At 43.7% G+C, this 25,370-nt stretch overlaps 8 non-coding genes across 8 annotated transcripts; all 8 read right to left on the bottom strand.

Annotated features, from left to right (window-relative positions):
- Nucleotides 1-3,558: 3,558 nt before the first annotated feature.
- Nucleotides 3,559-3,631, bottom strand: trnai-aau (transfer RNA isoleucine (anticodon AAU)). The gene has a single exon. It is a non-coding gene; the product is annotated as a tRNA-Ile (tRNA).
- A 2,451-nt stretch (nt 3,632-6,082) lies between these two features.
- Nucleotides 6,083-6,155, bottom strand: trnaf-gaa (transfer RNA phenylalanine (anticodon GAA)). Its single transcript has one exon. It is a non-coding gene; the product is annotated as a tRNA-Phe (tRNA).
- Nucleotides 6,156-7,515: 1,360 nt separating this feature from the next.
- Nucleotides 7,516-7,587, bottom strand: trnai-aau (transfer RNA isoleucine (anticodon AAU)). Its single transcript has one exon. It is a non-coding gene; the product is annotated as a tRNA-Ile (tRNA).
- Nucleotides 7,588-11,485: 3,898 nt separating this feature from the next.
- Nucleotides 11,486-11,557, bottom strand: trnai-aau (transfer RNA isoleucine (anticodon AAU)). Its single transcript has one exon. It is a non-coding gene; the product is annotated as a tRNA-Ile (tRNA).
- A 2,471-nt stretch (nt 11,558-14,028) lies between these two features.
- On the bottom strand, nt 14,029-14,101 carry trnaf-gaa (transfer RNA phenylalanine (anticodon GAA)). Its single transcript has one exon. It is a non-coding gene; the product is annotated as a tRNA-Phe (tRNA).
- A 1,367-nt stretch (nt 14,102-15,468) lies between these two features.
- On the bottom strand, nt 15,469-15,541 carry trnai-aau (transfer RNA isoleucine (anticodon AAU)). Its single transcript has one exon. It is a non-coding gene; the product is annotated as a tRNA-Ile (tRNA).
- A 2,523-nt stretch (nt 15,542-18,064) lies between these two features.
- On the bottom strand, nt 18,065-18,137 carry trnaf-gaa (transfer RNA phenylalanine (anticodon GAA)). The gene has a single exon. It is a non-coding gene; the product is annotated as a tRNA-Phe (tRNA).
- A 1,367-nt stretch (nt 18,138-19,504) lies between these two features.
- On the bottom strand, nt 19,505-19,578 carry trnai-aau (transfer RNA isoleucine (anticodon AAU)). The gene has a single exon. It is a non-coding gene; the product is annotated as a tRNA-Ile (tRNA).
- Nucleotides 19,579-25,370: the final 5,792 nt, after the last annotated feature.

Raw genomic sequence — 25,370 nt, forward strand, 5'->3', positions numbered from 1 at the left:
AGCTCCCGAAAACCAGTGGCGGATCGCTCTTCCATTTCGCTCTATTTCTTTCCAATGGCGTGCTCTGCCTCCGTCCATTCCTTACCAATCAAATCTCCCCGTCTCTGCGGTCCATTTCTACCAATCGGGTCTCGTTCAGCCGGCCATTTCTTACCAATCAAATCTCCCCGTCTCTCCGGTCCATTTTACACGGTCGGTCTCGTTCACCCCGTCCATTTCTTACTAATCAAATCTCCCTCTCTTCGGTCCATTTCTTACCAGTCGGGACTCGTCATTCCCATCAATTTCTTACCTATCAAATCTTCCCTTCTCTGCAGCTCCATTCTTACGACCAGGACTCGTCATGCCCGTCCATTTCTCGCCAATCAAATGTGGCAGCACAACTGTTTACTTTGAATGCATGGCACCGATTAGATGTGGATGACAGGAGAACGCGATGTTCTATCTTGTTCTATCAAGGCCCATGGTCCTGGAGACAGCTGCAGGCTAAGCTCAAACTTGATTATCTCATCTCGTTACCAGATTTTAAAAGACGGATAATTGATATTTGGTCTGTGACCTGTGCTTGTTTTAAACCCTGAACTTGTTTAACACTGTTTTAGTTCATGTATTCTGTCATGTTGGTTGGTTTATTCTGTGCGCTACTGTTGTCGTTGTTTTTGTTTTGTACGCGTTTCATATAGCTTTGGCCCTGTCTTGGCTATTTCTCACTTAAGGTTTAATCTCAACGTGACTTCCTAGTCAAATAAAGGTTCATATTGTCTAGACAGTCTGCATTGTGAAGAGATCAAGACAACAGCCTCTGTCATTCACTGCGATACTGAAGAACACTGTGGGATTTTGCATGATTTATAAAGGTAAGACAACTGCATTAAATTATTTAAATCGTTAAGGTTTAAGACAAAAGCTAGCTATTGTCTGACAGTAATGAAGATGGTACGTTCCTTTTACCATATTTGATTATTTAGCGATAGCTTGCTGATGGAAATTTACCTCAAGACGATTCCTGACAAAAACGTAGTAGTACATAAAGTTTTTGTTAAGTATAATAATGTACATCAAGATCATTTTCAAAGTATAGTTTAAGTACTTTATAAAATGAAATTGGTCCATTTTAATTATAATTAAAGTATGTCCTGGGCTACACTTTAAGTGTGCCATTACTGAACTACCACTAAACTTTGTATGCCATATCTTTAAAATGTGATCTAATTTTACTTCTGTATTGTAAGTAAGGTGAAGATGCACTGGAAATACCTGGGATCCAGTAGCAGGGATTTAGTCCAGAAAAAGTCTGCTTAAGGCACACTATTATAAACGTTTCTGTAAGGAAGTAACGTTAACCCATGATAATATTATGTTATTACATATTAATATGTTAGCTATTATTGTGATGTTCTGTGGAGCACTGACATGTTGTATGGCCTAGCTAGAACTGTAGTTGCATAGTATACATAGACTAATAAAATTAGGTTCACTGGACTGACTGTGAATCCCTGTTAGACTGATCTGAGCTGAGTATAAATCAAGTACGATATACTTCAGCTAACTTTGATAGATGCATACATGTGATATGATGATGATTTTTATTGGCATTCCAATATAAAATACTCACGATGTATCCTTTGCGGGAGGTGATGAGAAGCAGAGTCTGAAGCGTTCGCTAGTCTCATCCGATATTGGGACATTGGAAATAGGAGGACACAATGATCGGCCTCTGGGACGAAGACGAGGTGGCAGTGGAGGAAAGGAGTGTGCATTTTGAGTATTGGGACGGACCCCAAATGAGAAGGGAAACCAGTTTATCTCAGGCGTTTTCTCACCTGCAATTGAATCACGCCGGCAAAAGTCAATAGAGCCTTCTAGACAGGCTGTTCTCACATTGCCCCTGCCCAGTAAGTAATCAGCAACAATGGAGTACAAGCGATGATTGACAGCGATGTTCCCACTGCCACACATGGCGTTTAGTGCAGGTCCACATCTCAGGAGCTTGGTCGCACGAAGACCGACAGTCCTAAATGGAAAACTACAAATCTTAGAACTGGATTCCACTCTGTGGAACCGGTATCAGCTTAAGCAGGAGGTAAACTCAAGCAGAGGGCTCAGCTGTACGCGACGAAAGATGAAACACCTCCCATTGCCGAAACCGAGATTGAACCAGGGACCTTTAGATCTTCAGTCTAACGCTTCCCAGCTGAGCTATTTCGCCACAAGTTTGCAGCATTCTCGGATTTGCCGGCCTGGGCCTGGTAGGACGTACAGAAATCTTCCGCCAGGCTCGCTGGGAGCTAAAGCAGCAAAATCTCTGCACAAAGCATGCTAAAGATGAAGTACTTGAGTAAGACTGCAACAGTTTCTTTTAAAAATACTTTGCCTGGTAACACGTGCACAGTACGTCGGACAGTACATTTGCAATTGTCAATGTTTTCGGTGCTTGTCCCTTACAGACAAACCAATTCAAAAATGTCTTTTATGCCGGTCTTGGACTAGGGCTTCTTCCTTGCGCGACAGCCTTTCGGCCATGGCGATGTAGGATTCTCGAAATGGTGGATGTAGATACTTTGGTACCTTACGCCTCCAACTCCTTCACCAGCTCCTTTGTTGTGTCTTGGGATTCAGTTGAACCTTTCGGACCAAAGTTCGTTCAGCCCAGGTAGATAATTGTTCCCTACTTCTGAACGATGCAGTGTCTTTGTGGTCCCAAGATTTTTATATTTGCAGACAATTGTTTGTACAGATGCTCGTGGTACCTTCAGTTGTTTGGAAATTGCTCCCAAGGAGGACCCTGACTTTTGGAGGTCCAGAATTTCTTTTCTGAGGTCTTGGCTGAGTTGCTTGGATTTTCCCATGGTATCATGGGCAAAGGCAGTGGCTCTAAAGGTAGGCCCTTCAATGCAGCCACAGGTGCCAATAAACTCCCAATGAAGTCCTAATTATGACAGTTGGACAATCAGAAGCTTCTAAAAGTCATTACATCAATGTCTGGAATCTTCCAGACTGTGTAAGGAGACAGTCATCTTGGTGTATGTAAACCTGCGACCATCTGGAATTTGAATGAATTAAAACGGAAATAAATCTGTCTCTAATCGGCTGTTGTAAATTACCGCTGATGTGAACAAAGCAGATGCCCTAATTGACTAGCCAAAAGATACGTATGGTAACATGAAATGTGCGGAGTCGTGAAAACTGAGTTTGAGTATCTTAAGCCTTGGTGCATGTGAACTTTGGCCCAACCGTACATGTAAAAATTCTTGTCAAACAAATTCACAGATGTCACAAGCTGCACTAACGGAAAACAGTCTACAACCCATACAAAACCCGTGTGAATTTCATCGTATGTTCCCTTCTAATTAGGACACATTGTGGAAGAGAACACGTCGGTGTTTACTGGCATTTTCAGGGTAAAGCCACGGGCGACAGGGCGACTAACCAGCTTTGTCCTCGTTAGTATAGTGGTCAGTATCCGCCTGTCACGGGAGACCGGGTTCAATTCCCGACGGGAGAATACGTTTTGTTGTCCACTCTGACAAAACGTAGTAAAGGAAGGCCAGAGAGCCTTGGCCCGTGCGGGGTCGAACCCGCGACCTTGGCGTTATTAGCACCACGCTCTAACCAACTGAGCTAACGGCCCGTGAACAGGTCATCCGTCAGCTATCGCCGCAACCATAGGGTAATTGCTTTCACACCAAGAGATTGTGGAAGTTCGCTAGGAATTCAAAGACGCATCGAACAAGATGACACGTCCGCCAAATTCCTAACTCGAATCATTGACTCAGAGCCCAGAAGGCCGACCGATTCATCGTTGCCCCTGCTCTTTTTGGAATTCGGTGGAACCGGGAACACTGTTGAAGACAGACAGTACCGCTGGATTCTGGATACGGCTTCGCTCAGCTGGTCCAATGGGGAATTGGCAACGAGAGCAGGAGAGTCTAGCTCCGAAACCAGTGGCGGGTCGCTCTTCCATTTTCGCTCCATTTCTTTCCCAAAGGCGTGCTCTGCCCGTTCATTCCTTACCAATCAAATCTCCCCTCTGCGGTCCATTTCTTACCAATCGGGTCTCGTTCAGCCCGCTCCATTTCTTACCAATCAAATCTCCCCGTCTCTCCGGTCCATTTCTTACCGGTCGGGTCTCGTTCAGCCCGTCCATTTCTTACTAATCAAATCTCCCTCTCTTCGGTCCATTTCTTACCAGTCGGGACTCGCATTCCCATCAATTTCTTACCTATCAAATCTTCCCTTCTCTGCAGCTCCATTTCTTACCGACCAGGACTCGTCATGCCCGTCCATTTCTGCCAATCAAATGTGGCAGCACAACTGTTTACTTTGAATGCATGGCACCGATTAGATGTGGATGACAGGAGAACGCGATGTTCTATCTTGTTCTATCAAGGCCCATGGTCCTGGAACGAGCTGCAGGCTAAGCTCAAACTTGATTATCTCATCTCGTTACCCGATTTTAAAAGACGGATAATTGATATTTGGTCTGTGACCTGTGCTTGTTTTAAACCCTGAACTTGTTTAACACTGTTTAGTTCATGTATTCTGTCATGTTGGTTGGTTTATTCTGCGCTACTGTTGTCGTTGTTTTTTTTTTGTACGCTGTTTCATATAGCTTTGGCCCTGTCTTGGCTATTTCTCACTTAAGGTTTTAATCTCAACGTGACTTCCTAGTCAAATAAAGGTTCATATTGTCTAGACAGTCTGCATTGTGAAGAGATCAAGACAACAGCCTCTGTCATTCACTGCGATACTGAAGAACACTGTGGATTTTGCATGATTTATAAAGGTAAGACAACTGCATTAAATTATTTAAATCGTTTAACGGTTTAAGACAAAAAGCTAGCTATTGTCTGACAGTAATGAAGATGGTACGTTTCCTTTTACCATATTTGATTATTTAGCGATAGCTTGCTGATGGAAATTTACCTCAAGACGATTCCTGACAAAACGTAGTAGTACATAAAGTTTTTGTTAAGTATAATAATGTACATCAAGATCATTTTCAAAGTATAGTTTAAGTACTTTATAAAATGAAATTGGTCCATTTTAATTATAATTAAAGTATGTCCTGGGGCTACACTTTAAGTGTGCCATTACTGAACTACCATAAACTTTGTATGCCATATCTTTAAAATGTGATCTAATTTTACTTCTGTATTGTAAGTAGGTGAAGATGCACTGAAATACCTGGGATCCAGTAGCAGGATTTAGTCCAGAAAAAGTCTGCTTAAGGCACACTATTATAAACGTTTCTGTAAGGGAAGTAACGTTAACCCATGATAATATTATGTTATTACATATTAATATGTTAGCTATTATTGTGATGTTCTGTGGAGCACTGACATGTTGTATGGCCTAGCTAGAACTGTAGTTGCATAGTATACATAGACTAATAAAATTAGGTTCACTGGACTGACTGTGAATCCCTGTTAGACTGATCTGAGCTGAGTATAAATCAAGTACGATATACTTCACGCTAACTTTGATAGATGCATACATGTGATATGATGATGATTTTATTGGCATTCCAATATAAAATACTCACGATGTATCCTTTGCCGGGAGGTGATGAGAAGCAGAGTCTGAAGCCGTTTCGCTAGTCTCATCCGATATTGGGACATTGGAAATAGGGAGGACACAATGATCGGCCTCTGGGGCACGAAGACGAGGTGGCAGTGGAGGAAAGGAGTGTGCATTTTTGAGTATTGGGACGGACCCCAAATGAGAAGGAAACCAGTTTATCTCAGGCCGTTTTCTCACCTGCAATTGAATCACGCCTCGGCAAAAAGTCAATAGAGCCTTCTAGACAGGCTGTTCTCACATTGCCCCTGCCCAGTAAGTAATCAGCAACAATGGAGTACAAACGATGATTGACAGCGATGTTCCCACACTGCCACACATGGCGTTTAGTGCAGGTCCACATCTCAGGAGCTTGGTCGCACGAAGACCCGACAGTCCTAAATGGAAAAGTACAAATCTTAGAACTGGATTCCACTCTGTGGAACCGGTATCAGCTTAAGCAGGAGGTAAACTCAAGCAGAGGGGCTCAGCTGTACGCGACAAAAGATGAAACACCTCCCATTGCCGAAACCCGGGATTGAACCAGGGACCTTTAGATCTTCAGTCTAACGCTCTCCCAGCTGAGCTATTTCGGCCACGAAGTTTGCAGCATTCCTCGGATTTGCCGGCCTGGGCCTGGTAGGACGTACAGAAATCTTCCGCAGGCTCCGCTGGGAGCTAAAGCAGCAAAATCTCTGCACAAAGCATGCTAAAGTATGAAGTACTTGAGTAAGACTGCAACAGTTTCTTTTAAAAATACTTTGCCTGGTAACACGTGCACAGTACGTCGGACAGTACATTTGCAATTGTCAATGTTTTGGTGCTTGTCCCTTACAGACAAACCAATTCAAAAATGTCTTTTTATGCCGGTCTTGGACTAGGGCTTCTTCCTTGCGCACAGCCTTTCGGGCCATGGCGATGTAGGATTCTCGAAATGGTGGATGTAGATACTTTGGTACCTTAGCCTCCAACTCCTTCACCAGCTCCTTTGTTGTCGTCTTGGGATTCAGTTGAACCTTTCGGACCAAAGTTCGTTCAGCCCAGGTAGATAATTGTTCCTACTTCCTGAACGATGCAGTGTCTTTGTGGTCCCAAGATTTTTATATTTGCAGACAATTGTTTGTACAGATGCTCGTGGTACCTTCAGTTGTTTGGAAATTGCTCCCAAGGAGGACCCTGACTTTTGGAGGTCCAGAATTTCTTTTCTGAGGTCTTGGCTGAGTTGCTTGGATTTTCCCATGGTATCATGGGCAACAAGGCAGTGGCTCTAAAGGTAGGCCCTTCAATGCAGCCACAGGTGCCAATAAACTCCCAATGAAGTCCTAATTATGACAGTTGGACAATCAGAAGCTTCTAAAAGTCATTACATCAATGTCTGGAATCTTCCAGACTGTGTAAGGAGACAGTCATCTTGGTGTATGTAAACCTGCGACCATCTGGAATTCTGAATGAATTAAACGGAAATAAATCTGTCTCTAATCGGCTGTTGTAAAATTACCGCTGATGTGAACAAAGCAGATGCCCTAATTGACTAGCCAAAGATACGTATGGTAACATGAAATGTGCGGAGTGTGAAAAACTGAGTTTGAGTATCTTAAGCCTTGGTGCATGTGAACTTTTGGCCTAACCGTACATGTAAAAATTCTTGTCAAACAAATTCACAGATGTCACAAGCTGCACTAACGGAAAAGAGTCTACAACCCATACAAAACCTACGTGAATTTCATCGTATGTTCCCTTCTAATTAGGACACATTGTGGAAGAGAACACTCGGTGTTTACTGGCATTTTCAGGGTAAAGCCACGGGCGACAGGGCGCACTAACCAGCTTTGTCCTCGTTAGTATAGTGGTCAGTATCCCCGCCTGTCACGCGGGAGACCGGGTTCAATTCCCCGAGGGAGAATACGTTTTGTTGTCCACCTGACAAAAACGTAGTAAAGGGAAGCCAGAGAGCCTTGGCCCGTGCTGGGTCGAACCCAGACCTTGGCGTTATTAGCACCACGCTCTAACCAACTGAGCTAACCGGCCCGTGAACAGGTCATCCGTCAGCTATCGCCGGCAACCATAGGGTAATTGCTTTCACACCAAGAGATTGTGGAAGTTACGCTAGGAATTCAAAGACGATCGAACAAGATGACACGTCCGCCAAATTCCTAACTCGAATCATTGACTCAGAGCCCAGAAGGCCGACCGATTCATCGTTGCCCCTGCTCTTTTTGAATTCGGTGGAACCGGGGAACACTGTTGAAGACAGACAGTACGCGGATTCTGGATACGGCTTCGCTCAGCTGGTCCAATGGGGAATTGGCAATACCGAGAGCAGGAGAGTCTAGCTCCCGAAAACCAGTGGCGGGTCGCTCTTCCATTTTCGCTTCCATTTCTTTCCAATGGCGTGCTCTGCCCGTTCATTCCTTACCAATCAAATCTCCCCGTCTCTGCGGTCCATTTCTTACCAATCGGGTCTCGTTCAGCCGTCCATTTCTTACCAATCAAATCTCCCCGTCTCTCCGGTCCATTTCTTACCGGTCGGGTCTCGTTCAGCCCGTCCATTTCTTACTAATCAAATCTCCCCTCTTCGGTCCATTTCTTACCAGTCGGGACTCGTCATTCCCATCAATTTCTTACCTATCAAATCTTCCCTTCTCTGCAGCTCCATTCTTACCGACCAGGACTCGCATGCCCGTCCATTTCTCGCCAATCAAATGTGGCAGCACAACTGTTTACTTTGAATGCATGGCACCGATTAGATGTGGATGACAGGAGAACGCGATGTTCTATCTTGTTCTATCAAGGCCCATGGTCCTGGAACGAGCTGCAGGCTAAGCTCAAACTTGATTATCTCATCTCGTTACAGATTTTAAAGACGGATAATTGATATTTGGTCTGTGACCTGTGCTTGTTTTAAACCCTGAACTTGTTTAACACTGTTTTAGTTCATGTATTCTGTCATGTTGGTTGGTTTATTCTGTGCGCTACTGTTGTCGTTGTTTTTGTTTTGTACGCCGTTTCATATAGCTTTGGCCCTGTCTTGGCTATTTCTCACTTAAGGTTTTAATCTCAACGTGACTTCCTAGTCAAATAAAGGTTCATATTGTCTAGACAGTCTGCATTGTGAAGAGATCAAGACAACAGCCTCTGTCATTCACTGCGATACTGAAGAACACTGTGGATTTTGCATGATTTATAAAGGTAAGACAACTGCATTAAATTATTTAAATCGTTAACGGTTTAAGACAAAAAGCTAGCTATTGTCTGACAGTAATGAAGATGGTACGTTTCCTTTTTACCATATTTGATTATTTAGCGATAGCTTGCTGATGGAAATTTACCTCAAGACGATTCCCTGACAAAACGTAGTAGTACATAAAGTTTTTGTTAAGTATAATAATGTACATCAAGATCATTTTCAAAGTATAGTTTAAGTACTTTATAAAATGAAATTGGTCCATTTTAATTATAATTAAAGTATGTCCTGGGGCTACACTTTAAGTGTGCCATTACTGAACTACCACTAAACTTTGTATGCCATATCTTTAAAATGTGATCTAATTTTACTTCTGTATTGTAAGTAAGGTGAAGATGCACTGGAAATACCTGGGATCCAGTAGCAGGGATTTAGTCCAGAAAAAGTCTGCTTAAGGCACACTATTATAAACGTTTCTGTAAGGGAAGTAACGTTAACCCATGATAATATTATGTTATTACATATTAATATGTTAGCTATTATTGTGATGTTCTGTGGAGCACTGACATGTTGTATGGCCTAGCTAGAACTGTAGTTGCATAGTATACATAGACTAATAAAATTAGGTTCACTGGACTGACTGTGAATCCCTGTTAGACTGATCTGAGCTGAGTATAAATCAAGTACGATATACTTCACGCTAACTTTGATAGATGCATACATGTGATATGATGATGATTTTTATTGGCATTCCAATATAAAATACTCACGATGTATCCTTTGCCGGGAGGTGATGAGAAGCAGAGTCTGAAGCCGTTTCGCTAGTCTCATCCGATATTGGGACATTGGAAATAGGGAGGACACAATGATCGGCCTCTGGGGCACGAAGACGAGGTGGCAGTGGAGGAAAGGAGTGTGCATTTTTGAGTATTGGGACGGACCCCAAATGAGAAGGGAAACCAGTTTATCTCAGGCCGTTTTCTCACCTGCAATTGAATCACGCCTCGGCAAAAGTCAATAGAGCCTTCTAGACAGGCTGTTCTCACATTGCCCCTGCCCAGTAAGTAATCAGCAACAATGGAGTACAAACGATGATTGACAGCGATGTTCCCACACTGCCACACATGGCGTTTAGTGCAGGTCCACATCTCAGGAGCTTGGTCGCACGAAGACCCGACAGTCCTAAATGGAAAAACTACAAATCTTAGAACTGGATTCCACTCTGTGGAACCGGTATCAGCTTAAGCAGGAGGTAAACTCAAGCAGAGGGGCTCAGTTCTACTCAACGAAAGATGAAACACCTCCCATTGCCAAAACCCAGGATTGAACCAGGGACCTTTAGAGCTTCAGTCTAACACTCTCCCAGCTGAGCCCACGCAGCCAGGAGCATTCCTTGGATTTGCCGGGGCGGGGCCTGGTAGGATGTACAGAAATCTTCAGCCAGGGCTCCGGTGGGAGCCAAAGCAGCAAAATTTCTGCACAAAGCATGCTAAAGTATGAAGTACTTGAGTAAGACTGCAACAGTTTCTTTTAAAAATACTTTGCCTGGTAACACGTGCACAGTACGTCGGACAGTACATTTGCAATTGTCAATGTTTTGGTGCTTGTCCCTTACAGACAAACCAATTCAAAAATGTCTTTTTATGCCGGTCTTGGACTAGGGGCTTCTTCCTTGCCGACAGCCTTCGGGCCATGGCGATGTAGGATTCTCGAAATGGTGGATGTAGATACTTTGGTACCTATGCCTCCAACTCCTTCACCAGCTCCTTTGTTGTTGTCTTGGGATTCAGTTGAACCTTTCGGACCAAAGTTCGTTCAGCCCAGGTAGATAATTGTTCCTACTTCCTGAACGATGCAGTGTCTTTGTGGTCCCAAGATTTTTATATTTGCAGACAATTGTTTGTACAGATGCTCGTGGTACCTTCAGTTGTTTGGAAATTGCTCCCAAGGAGGACCCTGACTTTTGGAGGTCCAGAATTTCTTTTCTGAGGTCTTGGCTGAGTTGCTTGGATTTTCCCATGGTATCATGGGCAACAAGGCAGTGGCTCTAAAGGTAGGCCCTTCAATGCAGCCACAGGTGCCAATAAACTCCCAATGAAGTCCTAATTATGACAGTTGGACAATCAGAAGCTTCTAAAAGTCATTACATCAATGTCTGGAATCTTCCAGACTGTGTAAGGAGACAGTCATCTTGGTGTATGTAAACCTGCGACCATCTGGAATTCTGAATGAATTAAAACGGAAATAAATCTGTCTCTAATCGGCTGTTGTAAAATTACCGCTGATGTGAACAAAGCAGATGCCCTAATTGACTAGCCAAAAGATACGTATGGTAACATGAAATGTGCGGAGTCGTGAAAAACTGAGTTTGAGTATCTTAAGCCTTGGTGCATGTGAACTTTTGGCCAACCGACATGTAAAAATTCTTGTCAAACAAATTCACAGATGTCACAAGCTGCACTAACGGAAAAGAGTCTACAACCCATACAAAACCCGTGTGAATTTCATCGTATGTTCCCTTCTAATTAGGACACATTGTGGAAGAGAACACGTCGGTGTTTACTGGCATTTTCAGGGTAAAGCCACGGGCGACAGGGGGCGCACTAACCAGCTTTGTCCTCGTTAGTATAGTGGTCAGTATCCCCGCCTGTCACGCGGAGACCGGGGTTCAATTCCCCGACGGGAGAATACGTTTTGTTGTCCACTCTGACAAAACGTAGTAAAGGGAAGGCCAGAGAGCCTTGGCCCGTGCGGGTCGAACCCGCGACCTTGGCGTTATTAGCACCACGCTCTAACCAACTGAGCTAACCGGCCCGTGAACAGGTCATCCCGTCAGCTATCGCCGGCAACCATAGGGTAATTGCTTTCACACCAAGAGATTGTGGAAGTTACGCTAGGAATTCAAAGACGCATCGAACAAGATGACACGTCCCGCCAAATTCTAACTCGAATCATTGACTCAGAGCCCAGAAGGCCGACCGATTCATCGTTGCCCTGCTCTTTTTGGAATTCGGTGGAACCGGGGAACACTGTTGAAGACAGACAGTACCGCGATTCTGGATACGGCTTCGCTCAGCTGGTCCAATGGGGAATTGGCAATACCGAGAGCAGGAGAGTCTAGCTCCGAAAACCAGTGGCGGGTCGCTCTTCCATTTTCGCTTCCATTTCTTTCCAATGGCGTGCTCTGCCCCGTTCATTCCTTACCAATCAAATCTCCCGCCTCTGCGGTCCATTTCTTACCAATCGGGTCTCGTTCAGCCCGTCCATTTCTTACCAATCAAATCTCCCGTCTCTCCGGTCCATTTCTTACCGGTCGGGTCTCGTTCAGCCCGTCCATTTCTTACTAATCAAATCTCCCCTCTCTTCGGTCCATTTCTTACCAGTCGGGACTCGTCATTCCCATCAATTTCTTACCTATCAAATCTTCCCTTCTCTGCAGCTCCATTTCTTACCGACCAGGACTCGTCATGCCCGTCCATTTCTCGCCAATCAAATGTGGCAGCACAACTGTTTACTTTGAATGCATGGCACCGATTAGATGTGGATGACAGGAGAACGCGATGTTCTATCTTGTTCTATCAAGGCCCATGGTCCTGGAACGAGCTGCAGGCTAAGCTCAAACTTGATTATCTCATCTCGTTACCAGATTTTAAAAGACGGATAATTGATATTTGGTCTGTGACCTGTGCTTGTTTTAAACCCTGAACTTGTTTAACACTGTTTAGTTCATGTATTCTGTCATGTTGGTTGGTTTATTCTGTGCGCTACTGTTGTCGTTGTTTTTGTTTTGTACGCCGTTTCATATAGCTTTGGCCCTGTCTTGGCTATTTCTCACTTAAGGTTTTAATCTCAACGTGACTTCCTAGTCAAATAAAGGTTCATATTGTCTAGACAGTCTGCATTGTGAAGAGATCAAGACAACAGCCTCTGTCATTCACTGCGATACTGAAGAACACTGTGGGATTTTGCATGATTTATAAAGGTAAGACAACTGCATTAAATTATTTAAATCGTTAACGGTTTAAGACAAAAAGCTAGCTATTGTCTGACAGTAATGAAGATGGTACGTTTCCTTTTACCATATTTGATTATTTAGCGATAGCTTGCTGATGGAAATTTACCTCAAGACGATTCCCTGACAAAAACGTAGTAGTACATAAAGTTTTTGTTAAGTATAATAATGTACATCAAGATCATTTTCAAAGTATAGTTTAAGTACTTTATAAAATGAAATTGGTCCATTTTAATTATAATTAAAGTATGTCCTGGGGCTACACTTTAAGTGTGCCATTACTGAACTACCACTAAACTTTGTATGCCATATCTTTAAAATGTGATCTAATTTTACTTCTGTATTGTAAGTAAGGTGAAGATGCACTGGAAATACCTGGGATCCAGTAGCAGGGATTTAGTCCAGAAAAGTCTGCTTAAGGCACACTATTATAAACGTTTCTGTAAGGGAAGTAACGTTAACCCATGATAATATTATGTTATTACATATTAATATGTTAGCTATTATTGTGATGTTCTGTGGAGCACTGACATGTTGTATGGCCTAGCTAGAACTGTAGTTGCATAGTATACATAGACTAATAAAATTAGGTTCACTGGACTGACTGTGAATCCCTGTTAGACTGATCTGAGCTGAGTATAAATCAAGTACGATATACTTCACGCTAACTTTGATAGATGCATACATGTGATATGATGATGATTTTTATTGGCATTCCAATATAAAATACTCACGATGTATCCTTTGCCGGGAGGTGATGAGAAGCAGAGTCTGAAGCCGTTTCGCTAGTCTCATCCGATATTGGGACATTGGAAATAGGGAGGACACAATGATCGGCCTCTGGGGCACGAAGACGAGGTGGCAGTGGAGGAAAGGAGTGTGCATTTTTGAGTATTGGGACGGACCCCAAATGAGAAGGGAAACCAGTTTATCTCAGGCCGTTTTCTCACCTGCAATTGAATCACGCCTCGGCAAAAAGTCAATAGAGCCTTCTAGACAGGCTGTTCTCACATTGCCCCTGCCCAGTAAGTAATCAGCAACAATGGAGTACAAACGATGATTGACAGCGATGTTCCCACACTGCCACACATGGCGTTTAGTGCAGGTCCACATCTCAGGAGCTTGGTCGCACGAAGACCCGACAGTCCTAAATGGAAAAACTACAAATCTTAGAACTGGATTCCACTCTGTGGAACCGGTATCAGCTTAAGCAGGAGGTAAACTCAAGCAGAGGGGCTCAGCTGTACGCGACGAAAGATGAAACACCTCCCATTGCCGAAACCCGGGATTGAACCAGGGACCTTTAGATCTTCAGTCTAACGCTCTCCCAGCTGAGCTATTTCGGCCACGAAGTTTGCAGCATTCCTCGGATTTGCCGGGCCTGGGCCTGGTAGGACGTACAGAAATCTTCCGCCAGGGCTCCGCTGGGAGCTAAAGCAGCAAAATCTCTGCACAAAGCATGCTAAAGTATGAAGTACTTGAGTAAGACTGCAACAGTTTCTTTTAAAAATACTTTGCCTGGTAACACGTGCACAGTACGTCGGACAGTACATTTGCAATTGTCAATGTTTTGGTGCTTGTCCCTTACAGACAAACCAATTCAAAAATGTCTTTTTATGCCGGTCTTGGACTAGGGCTTCTTCCTTCGCGACAGCCTTTCGGGCCATGGCGATGTAGGATTCTCGAAATGGTGGATGTAGATACTTTGGTACCTTATGCCTCCAACTCCTTCACCAGCTCCTTTGTTGTTGTCTTGGGATTCAGTTGAACCTTTCGGACCAAAGTTCGTTCAGCCCAGGTAGATAATTGTTCCCTACTTCCTGAACGATGCAGTGTCTTTGTGGTCCCAAGATTTTTATATTTGCAGACAATTGTTTGTACAGATGCTCGTGGTACCTTCAGTTGTTTGGAAATTGCTCCCAAGGAGGACCCTGACTTTTGGAGGTCCAGAATTTCTTTTCTGAGGTCTTGGCTGAGTTGCTTGGATTTTCCCATGGTATCATGGGCAACAAGGCAGTGGCTCTAAAGGTAGGCCCTTCAGTGCAGCCACAGGTGCCAATAAACTCCCAATGAAGTCCTAATTATGACAGTTGGACAATCAGAAGCTTCTAAAAGTCATTACATCAATGTCTGGAATCTTCCAGACTGTGTAAGAGACAGTCATCTTGGTGTATGTAAACCTGCGACCATCTGGAATTCTGAATGAATTAAAACGGAAATAAATCTGTCTCTAATCGGCTGTTGTAAAATTACCGCTGATGTGAACAAAGCAGATGCCCTAATTGACTAGCCAAAGATACGTATGGTAACATGAAATGTGCGGAGTCGTGAAAAACTGAGTTTGAGTATCTTAAGCCTTGGTGCATGTGAACTTTTGGCCGCAACCGTACATGTAAAAATTCTTGTCAAACAAATTCACAGATGTCACAAGCTGCACTAACGGAAAAGAGTCTACAACCCATACAAAACCCGTGTGAATTTCATCGTATGTTCCCTTCTAATTAGGACACATTGTGGAAGAGAACACGTCGGTGTTTACTGGCATTTTCAGGGTAAAGCCACGGGCGACAGGGCGCACTAACCAGCTTTGTCCTCGTTAGTATAGTGGTCAGTATCCCGCCTGTCACGCGGGAGACCGGGTTCAATTCCCGACGGGAGAATACGTTTTTGTTGTCCACCTGACAAAAACGTAGTAAAGGAAGCCAGAGAGCCTTGGCCCGTGCGGGGTCGAACCCACGACCTTGGCGTTATTAGCACCACGCTCTAACCAACTGAGCTAACCGGCCCGTGAACAGGTCATCCCGTCAGCTATCGCCGGCAACCATAGGGTAATTGCTTTCACACCAAGAGATTGTGGAAGTTACGCTAGGAATTCAAAGACGCATCGAACAAGATGACACGTCCCGCCAAATTCCTAACTCGAATCATTGACTCAGAGCCCAGAAGGCCGACCGATTCATCGTTGCCCCTGCTCTTTTTGGAATTCGGTGGAACCGGGAACACTGTTGAAGACAGACAGTACCGCGGATTCTGGATACGGCTTCGGCTCAGCTGGTCCAATGGGGAATTGGCAATACCGAGAGCAGGAGAGTCTAGCTCCGAAAACCAGTGGCGGGTCGCTCTTCCATTTTCGCTTCCATTTCTTTCCAATGGCGTGCTCTGCCCGTTCATTCCTTACCAATCAAATCTCCCGCTCTGCGGTCCATTTCTTACCAATCGGGTCTTGTTCAGCCCGTCCATTTCTTACCAATCAAATCTCCCGTCTCCGGTCCATTTCTACGGTGGTCTCGTCAGCCCGTCCATTTCTTACAATCAAATCTCCCCTCTCGGTCCATTTCTTACGGTCGGTCTCGTTCAGCCCGTCCATTTCTTACTAATCAAATCTCCCTCTCTTCGGTCCATTTCTTACCAGTCGGGACTCGTCATTCCCATCAATTTCTTACCATCAAATCTTCCCTTCTCTGCAGCTCCATTTCTTACCGACCAGGACTCGTCATGCCCGTCCATTTTCGCCAATCAAATGTGGCAGCACAACTGTTTACTTTGAATGCATGGCACCGATTAGATGTGGATGACAGGAGAACGCGATGTTCTATCTTGTTCTATCAAGGCCCATGGTCCTGGAACGAGCTGCAGGCTAAGCTCAAACTTGATTATCTCATCTCGTTACCAGATTTTAAAAGACGGATAATTGATATTTGGTCTGTGACCTGTGCTTGTTTTAAACCCTGAACTTGTTTAACACTGTTTTAGTTCATGTATTCTGTCATGTTGGTTGGTTTATTCTGTGCGCTACTGTTGTCGTTGTTTTTGTTTTGTACGCCGTTTCATATAGCTTTGGCCCTGTCTTGGCTATTTCTCACTTAAGGTTTTAATCTCAACGTGACTTCCTAGTCAAATAAAGGTTCATATTGTCTAGACAGTCTGCATTGTGAAGAGATCAAGACAACAGCCTCTGTCATTCACTGCGATACTGAAGAACACTGTGGGATTTTGCATGATTTATAAAGGTAAGACAACTGCATTAAATTATTTAAATCGTTAACGGTTTAAGACAAAAAGCTAGCTATTGTCTGACAGTAATGAAGATGGTACGTTTCCTTTTACCATATTTGATTATTTAGCGATAGCTTGCTGATGGAAATTTACCTCAAGACGATTCCCTGACAAAAACGTAGTAGTACATAAAGTTTTTGTTAAGTATAATAATGTACATCAAGATCATTTTCAAAGTATAGTTTAAGTACTTTATAAAATGAAATTGGTCCATTTAATTATAATTAAAGTATGTCCTGGGGCTACACTTTAAGTGTGCCATTACTGAACTACCAATAAACTTTGTATGCCATATCTTTAAAATGTGATCTAATTTTACTTCTGTATTGTAAGTAAGGTGAAGATGCACTGGAAATACCTGGGATCCAGTAGCAGGGATTTAGTCCAGAAAAGTCTGCTTAAGGCACACTATTATAAACGTTTCTGTAAGGGAAGTAACGTTAACCCATGATAATATTATGTTATTACATATTAATATGTTAGCTATTATTGTGATGTTCTGTGGAGCACTGACATGTTGTATGGCCTAGCTAGAACTGTAGTTGCATAGTATACATAGACTAATAAAATTAGGTTCACTGGACTGACTGTGAATCCCTGTTAGACTGATCTGAGCTGAGTATAAATCAAGTACGATATACTTCACGCTAACTTTGATAGATGCATACATGTGATATGATGATGATTTTTATTGGCATTCCAATATAAAATACTCACGATGTATCCTTTGCCGGGAGGTGATGAGAAGCAGAGTCTGAAGCCGTTTCGCTAGTCTCATCCGATATTGGGACATTGGAAATAGGAGGACACAATGATCGGCCTCTGGGGCACGAAGACGAGGTGGCAGTGGAGGAAAGGAGTGTGCATTTTTGAGTATTGGGACGGACCCCAAATGAGAAGGGAAACCAGTTTATCTCAGGCCGTTTTCTCACCTGCAATTGAATCACGCCTCGGCAAAAAGTCAATAGAGCCTTCTAGACAGGCTGTTCTCACATTGCCCCTGCCCAGTAAGTAATCAGCAACAATGGAGTACAAACGATGATTGACAGCGATGTTCCCACACTGCCACACATGGCGTTTAGTGCAGGTCCACATCTCAGGAGCTTGGTCGCACGAAGACCCGACAGTCCTAAATGGAAAAGTACAAATCTTAGAACTGGATTCCACTCTGTGGAACCGGTATCAGCTAAAGCAGGAGGTAAACTCAAGCGGAGGGCTCAGTTCTACTCAACGAAAGATGAAACAGCTCCCATTGCCAAAACCTAGGATTGAACGAGGGACCTTTAGAGCTTCAGTCTAACGCTCTCCCAGCTGAGCTATTTCGGCCACGAAGTTTGCAGCATTCCTCGGATTTGCCGGGCCTGGGCCTGGTAGGACGTACAGAAATCTTCCGCCAGGGCTCCGCTGGGAGCTAAAGCAGCAAAATCTCTGCACAAAGCATGCTAAAGTATGAAGTACTTGAGTAAGACTGCAACAGTTTCTTTTAAAAATACTTTGCCTGGTAACACGTGCACAGTACGTCGGACAGTACATTTGCAATTGTCAATGTTTTGGTGCTTGTCCCTTACAGACAAACCAATTCAAAAATGTCTTTTTATGCCGGTCTTGGACTAGGGCTTCTTCCTTCGCGACAGCCTTTCGGGCCATGGCGATGTAGGATTCTCGAAATGGTGGATGTAGATACTTTGGTACCTTATGCCTCCAACTCCTTCACCAGCTCCTTTGTTGTGTCTTGGGATTCAGTTGAACCTTTCGGACCAAAGTTCGTTCAGCCCAGGTAGATAATTGTTCCTACTTCCTGAACGATGCAGTGTCTTTGTGGTCCCAAGATTTTTATATTTGCAGACAATTGTTTGTACAGATGCTCGTGGTACCTTCAGTTGTTTGGAAATTGCTCCCAAGGAGGACCCTGACTTTTGGAGGTCCAGAATTTCTTTTCTGAGGTCTTGGCTGAGTTGCTTGGATTTTCCCATGGTATCATGGGCAACAAGGCAGTGGCTCTAAAGGTAGGCCCTTCAATGCAGCCACAGGTGCCAATAAACTCCCAATGAAGTCCTAATTATGACAGTTGGACAATCAGAAGCTTCTAAAAAGTCATTACATCAATGTCTGGAATCTTCCAGACTGTGTAAGGAGACAGTCATCTTGGTGTATGTAAACCTGCGACCATCTGGAATTCTGAATGAATTAAAACGGAAATAAATCTGTCTCTAATCGGCTGTTGTAAAATTACCGCTGATGTGAACAAAGCAGATGCCCTAATTGACTAGCCAAAAGATACGTATGGTAACATGAAATGTGCGGAGTTGTGAAAAACTGAGTTTGAGTATCTTAAGCCTTGGTGCATGTGAACTTTTGGCCGCAACCGTACATGTAAAAATTCTTGTCAAACAAATTCACAGATGTCACAAGCTGCACTAACGGAAAAGAGTCTACAACCCATACAAAACCCGTGTGAATTTCATCGTATGTTCCTTCTAATTAGGACACATTGTGGAAGAGAACACTCGGTGTTTACTGGCATTTTCAGGGTAAAGCCACGGGCGACGGGGGCGCACTAACCAGCTTTGTCCTCGTTAGTATAGTGGTCAGTATCCCGCCTGTCACGCGGAGACCGGGTTCAATTCCCGGGGAGAATACGTTTTTGTTGTCCACACTGACAAAAACGTAGTAAAGGGAAGACCAGAGAGCCTTGGCCCGTGCGGGGGTCGAACCCACGACCTTGGCGTTATTAGCACCACGCTCTAACCAACTGAGCTAACCGGCCCGTGAACAGGTCATCCCGTCAGCTATCGCCTGGCAACCATAGGGTAATTGCTTTCACACCAAGAGATTGTGGAAGTTACGCTAGGAATTCAAAGACGCATCGGAACAAGATGACACGTCCCGCCAAATTCCTAACTCGAATCATTGACTCAGAGCCCAGAAGGCCGACCGATTCATCGTTGCCCCTGCTCTTTTTTGGAATTCGGTGGAACCGGGAACACTGTTGAAGACAGACAGTACGCTGGATTCTGGATACGGCTTCGGCTCAGCTGGTCCAATGGGGAATTGGCAATACCGAGAGCAGGAGAGTCTAGCTCCCGAAATCCAGTGGCGGGGTCGCTCTTCCATTTTCGCTTCCATTTCTTTCCAATGGCGTGCTCTGCCCCGTTCATTCCTTACCAATCAAATCTCCCCGTCTCTGCGGTCCATTTCTTACCAATCGGGTTTTTCGCCTTCACAAAGCTCTCGTCCATTTCTTACCAATCAAATCTCCCCGTCTCTCCGGTCCATTTCTTACCGGTCGGGTCTCGTTCAGCCCGTCCATTTCTTACTAATCAAATCTCCCCTCTCTTCGGTCCATTTCTTACCAGTCGGGACTCGTCATTCCCATCAATTTCTTACCCATCAAATCTTCCCTTCTCTGCAGCTCCATTTCTTACCGACCAGGACTCGTCATGCCCGTCCATTTCGCCAATCAAATGTGGCAGCACAACTGTTTACTTTGAATGCATGGCACCGATTAGATGTGGATGACAGGAGAACGCGATGTTCTATCTTGTTCTATCAAGGCCCATGGTCCTGGAACGAGCTGCAGGCTAAGCTCAAACTTGATTATCTCATCTCGTTACCAGATTTTAAAAGACGGATAATTGATATTTGGTCTGTGACCTGTGCTTGTTTTAAACCCTGAACTTGTTTAACACTGTTTTAGTTCATGTATTCTGTCATGTTGGTTGGTTTATTCTGTGCGCTACTGTTGTCGTTGTTTTTGTTTTGTACGCCGTTTCATATAGCTTTGGCCCTGTCTTGGCTATTTCTCACTTAAGGTTTTAATCTCAACGTGACTTCCTAGTCAAATAAAGGTTCATATTGTCTAGACAGTCTGCATTGTGAAGAGATCAAGACAACAGCCTCTGTCATTCACTGCGATACTGAAGAACACTGTGGGATTTTGCATGATTTATAAAGGTAAGACAACTGCATTAAATTATTTAAATCGTTAACGGTTTAAGACAAAAAGCTAGCTATTGTCTGACAGTAATGAAGATGGTACGTTTCCTTTTACCATATTTGATTATTTAGCGATAGCTTGCTGATGGAAATTTACCTCAAGGCGATTCCCTGACAAAAACGTAGTAGTACATAAAGTTTTTGTTAAGTATAATAATGTACATCAAGATCATTTTCAAAGTATAGTTTAAGTACTTTATAATTGAAATTGGTCCATTTAATTATAATTAAAGTATGTCCTGGGGCTACACTTAAGTGTGCCATTACTGAACTACCACTAAACTTTGTATGCCATATCTTTAAAATGTGATCTAATTTTACTTCTGTATTGTAAGTAAGGTGAAGATGCACTGGAAATACCTGGGATCCAGTAGCAGGGATTTAGTCCAGAAAAAGTCTGCTTAAGGCACACTATTATAAACGTTTCTGTAAGGGAAGTAACGTTAACCCATGATAATATTATGTTATTACATATTAATATGTTAGCTATTATTGTGATGTTCTGTGGAGCACTGACATGTTGTATGGCCTAGCTAGAACTGTAGTTGCATAGTATACATAGACTAATAAAATTAGGTTCACTGGACTGACTGTGAATCCCTGTTAGACTGATCTGAGCTGAGTATAAATCAAGTACGATATACTTCACGCTAACTTTGATAGATGCATACATGTGATATGATGATGATTTTTATTGGCATTCCAATATAAAATACTCACGATGTATCCTTTGCCGGGAGGTGATGAGAAGCAGAGTCTGAAGCCGTTTCGCTAGTCTCATCCGATATTGGGACATTGGAAATAGGGAGGACACAATGATCGGCCTCTGGGGCACGAAGACGAGGTGGCAGTGGAGGAAAGGAGTGTGCATTTTTGAGTATTGGGACGGACCCCAAATGAGAAGGGAAACCAGTTTATCTCAGGCCGTTTTCTCACCTGCAATTGAATCACGCCTCGGCAAAAGTCAATAGAGCCTTCTAGACAGGCTGTTCTCACATTGCCCCTGCCCAGTAAGTAATCAGCAACAATGGAGTACAAACGATGATTGACAGCGATGTTCCCACACTGCCACACATGGCGTTTAGTGCAGGTCCACATCTCAGGAGCTTGGTCGCACGAAGACCCAACAATCCTAAATTGAAAAACTGTACAAATCTTAGAACTTGATTCCACTCTGTGAAATCGGTATCACCTAAAGCAGGAGGTAACTCAAGCAGAGGGCTCAGTTCTACTCAACGAAAGATGAAACACCTCCCATTGCCAAAACCCAGGATTGAACCAGGGACCTTTAGAGCTTCAGTCTAACGCTCTCCCAGCTGAGCCCACGCAGCCAGGAGCATTCCTTGGATTTGCCGGGGCGGGGCCTGGTAGGCTGTACAGAAATCTTCCGCCAGGCTCGCTGGGAGCTAAAGCAGCAAAATCTCTGCACAAAGCATGCTAAAGTATGAAGTACTTGAGTAAGACTGCAACAGTTTCTTTTAAAAATACTTTGCCTGGTAACACGTGCACAGTACGTCGGACAGTACATTTGCAATTGTCAATGTTTTTGGTGCTTGTCCCTTCAGACAAACCAATTCAAAAATGTCTTTTTATGCCGGTCTTGGACTAGGGCTTCTTCCTTGCGCGACAGCCTTTCGGCCATGGCGATGTAGGATTCTCGAAATGGTGGATGTAGATACTTTGGTACCTTATGCCTCCAACTCCTTCACCAGCTCCTTTGTTGTTGTCTTGGGATTCAGTTGAACCTTTCGGACCAAAGTTCGTTCAGCCCAGGTAGATAATTGTTCCCTACTTCCTGAACGATGCAGTGTCTTTGTGGTCCCAAGATTTTTATATTTGCAGACAATTGTTTGTACAGATGCTCGTGGTACCTTCAGTTGTTTGGAAATTGCTCCCAAGGAGGACCCTGACTTTTGGAGGTCCAGAATTTCTTTTCTGAGGTCTTGGCTGAGTTGCTTGGATTTTCCCATGGTATCATGGGCAACAAGGCAGTGGCTCTAAAGGTAGGCCCTTCAATGCAGCCACAGGTGCCAATAAACTCCCAATGAAGTCCTAATTATGACAGTTGGACAATCAGAAGCTTCTAAAAGTCATTACATCAATGTCTGGAATCTTCCAGACTGTGTAAGGAGACAGTCATCTTGGTGTATGTAAACCTGCGACCATCTGGAATTCTGAATGAATTAAAACGGAAATAAATCTGTCTCTAATCGGCTGTTGTAAAATTACCGCTGATGTGAACAAAGCAGATGCCCTAATTGACTAGCCAAAGATACGTATGGTAACATGAAATGTGGAGTCGTGAAAAACTGAGTTTGAGTATCTTAAGCCTTGGTGCATGTGAACTTTTGGCCGCAACCGTACATGTAAAAATTCTTGTCAAACAAATTCACAGATGTCACAAGCTGCACTAACGGAAAAGAGTCTACAACCCATACAAAACCCGTGTGAATTTCATCGTATGTTCCCTTCTAATTAGGACACATTGTGGAAGAGAACACGTCGGTGTTTACTGGCATTTTCAGGGTAAAGCCACGGGCGACAGGGGCGCACTAACCAGCTTTGTCCTCGTTAGTATAGTGGTCAGTATCCCGCCTGTCACGCGGGAGACCGGGGTTCAATTCCCGACGGGAGAATACGTTTTGTTGTCACACTGACAAAACGTAGTAAAGGAAGGCCAGAGAGCCTTGGCCCGTGCGGGGTCGAACCGCGACCTTGGCGTTATAGCACCACGCTCTAACCAACTGAGCTAACCGGCCCGTGAACAGGTCATCCCGTCAGCTATCGCCGGCAACCATAGGGTAATTGCTTTCACACCAAGAGATTGTGGAAGTTACGCTAGGAATTCAAAGCGATCGGAACAAGATGACACGTCCGCCAAATTCCTAACTCGAATCATTGACTCAGAGCCCAGAAGGCCGACCGATTCATCGTTGCCCCTGCTCTTTTTGGAATTCGGTGGAACCGGGGAACACTGTTGAAGACAGACAGTACCGCTGATTCTGGATACGGCTTCGGCTCAGCTGGTCCAATGGGAATTGGCAATACCGAGAGCAGGAGAGTCTAGCTCCCGAAAACCAGTGGCGGGTCGCTCTTCCATTTTCGCTTCCATTTCTTTCCAATGGCGTGCTCTGCCCGTCCATTCCTTACCAATCAAATCTCCCGCTCTCTGCGGTCCATTTCTTACCAATCGGGTCTCGTTCAGCCCGTCCATTTCTTACCAATCAAATCTCCCGTCTCTCCGGTCCATTTCTTACCGGTCGGGTCTCGTTCAGCCCGTCCATTTCTTACTAATCAAATCTCCCCTCTTTCGGTCCATTTCTTACCAGTCGGGACTCGTCATTCCCATCAATTTCTTACCTATCAAATCTTCCCTTCTCTGCAGCTCCATTTCTTACCGACCAGGACTCGTCATGCCCGTCCATTTCTCGCCAATCAAATGTGGCAGCACAACTGTTTACTTTGAATGCATGGCACCGATTAGATGTGGATGACAGGAGAACGCGATGTTCTATCTTGTTCTATCAAGGCCCATGGTCCTGGAACGAGCTGCAGGCTAAGCTCAAACTTGATTATCTCATCTCGTTACCAGATTTTAAAAGACGGATAATTGATATTTGGTCTGTGACCTGTGCTTGTTTTAAACCCTGAACTTGTTTAACACTGTTTAAGTTCATGTATTCTGTCATGTTGGTTGGTTTATTCTGTGCGCTACTGTTGTCGTTGTTTTTGTTTTGTACGCCGTTTCATATAGCTTTGGCCCTGTCTTGGCTATTTCTCACTTAAGGTTTTAATCTCAACGTGACTTCCTAGTCAAATAAAGGTTCATATTGTCTAGACAGTCTGCATTGTGAAGAGATCAAGACAACAGCCTCTGTCATTCACTGCGATACTGAAGAACACTGTGGGATTTTGCATGATTTATAAAGGTAAGACAACTGCATTAAATTATTTAAATCGTTAACGGTTTAAGACAAAAAGCTAGCTATTGTCTGACAGTAATGAAGATGGTACGTTTCCTTTTTACCATATTTGATTATTTAGCGATAGCTTGCTGATGGAAATTTACCTCAAGACGATTCCCTGACAAAAACGTAGTAGTACATAAAGTTTTTGTTAAGTATAATAATGTACATCAAGATCATTTTCAAAGTATAGTTTAAGTACTTTATAAAATGAAATTGGTCCATTTTAATTATAATTAAAGTATGTCCTGGGGCTACACTTTAAGTGTGCCATTACTGAACTACCAATAAACTTTGTATGCCATATCTTTAAAATGTGATCTAATTTTACTTCTGTATTGTAAGTAAGGTGAAGATGCACTGGAAATACCTGGGATCCAGTAGCAGGGATTTAGTCCAGAAAAAGTCTGCTTAAGGCACACTATTATAAACGTTTCTGTAAGGGAAGTAACGTTAACCCATGATAATATTATGTTATTACATATTAATATGTTAGCTATTATTGTGATGTTCTGTGGAGCACTGACATGTTGTATGGCCTAGCTAGAACTGTAGTTGCATAGTATACATAGACTAATAAAATTAGGTTCACTGGACT

Source organism: Anguilla rostrata, chromosome 17 (genome assembly GCF_018555375.3).
Source record: "Anguilla rostrata isolate EN2019 chromosome 17, ASM1855537v3, whole genome shotgun sequence".
In the NCBI taxonomy this organism is placed as follows: domain Eukaryota; kingdom Metazoa; phylum Chordata; class Actinopteri; order Anguilliformes; family Anguillidae; genus Anguilla; species Anguilla rostrata.